The sequence below is a fragment of the Penaeus monodon genome, chromosome 24, assembly GCF_015228065.2.
Source record: "Penaeus monodon isolate SGIC_2016 chromosome 24, NSTDA_Pmon_1, whole genome shotgun sequence".
Taxonomy (NCBI): Eukaryota; Metazoa; Arthropoda; class Malacostraca; order Decapoda; family Penaeidae; genus Penaeus; species Penaeus monodon.
This window is the reverse complement of record NC_051409.1, coordinates 9,100,286-9,101,006: the sequence shown is the minus strand read 5'-3', so window position 1 is coordinate 9,101,006 and position 721 is coordinate 9,100,286.

Below are 721 nucleotides of genomic sequence, written 5' to 3'. Positions count from 1 at the left end.
TCGAAAATAAAACCAAAAAGAAAAATATTGACTATTTGCAATGCATTAAGATGGAGTAATTGTACCTGTGTAGAAATACACTGTATTTTCTGTCCGTAACCTGTCACTAGCAGACTTTCTTTACATTTGGTTGAAAAATAAATAGAAAAAAAAAACACAGAACGAATATATAAAACTGAGACACAACGACGAAAAAAAAGGGGGAAACAAGACAAAAAATTGTCATGTAGGCAAAAATCCTGTTTCAGGTTTGCCCATTTAGGTAAGTTTAAGTTATGCATACAGACAAACGGGGCATATGAAACATGCATCTGGTAAATATTTTGTGATCGCAAATTTGTTTGCTGTAAAAGTTAGAATTCTGTTGGGAGGTAAATGTATACCACATTTATGGAATATCTTTCATATTATAGCGTGTTGAGTTACATATAATGCAATTACTTTTTACGTCGCTGCTTCCAAACTTGTATATCTAACCAACGCTAAATAAAGTTACTGCATTGTTACGATACTAATATATTGTTTTTTTTTTCACTCTCCTTTAGATTTATATTGTCTTTTTTTTTCTTATATATGTTTTTCTTTGCGTGTGTTTTTCCTCTTTTTTGTATGCAGTTAATTTGAATGAAGTAGCTACGTGTTCTGCCGGGTGACTCGCGTGTGGGACGCTTCTATTCTCGTGTTTTGCCGGGTGTCTCGTGTGTGAGACGCTTTTGTTCTT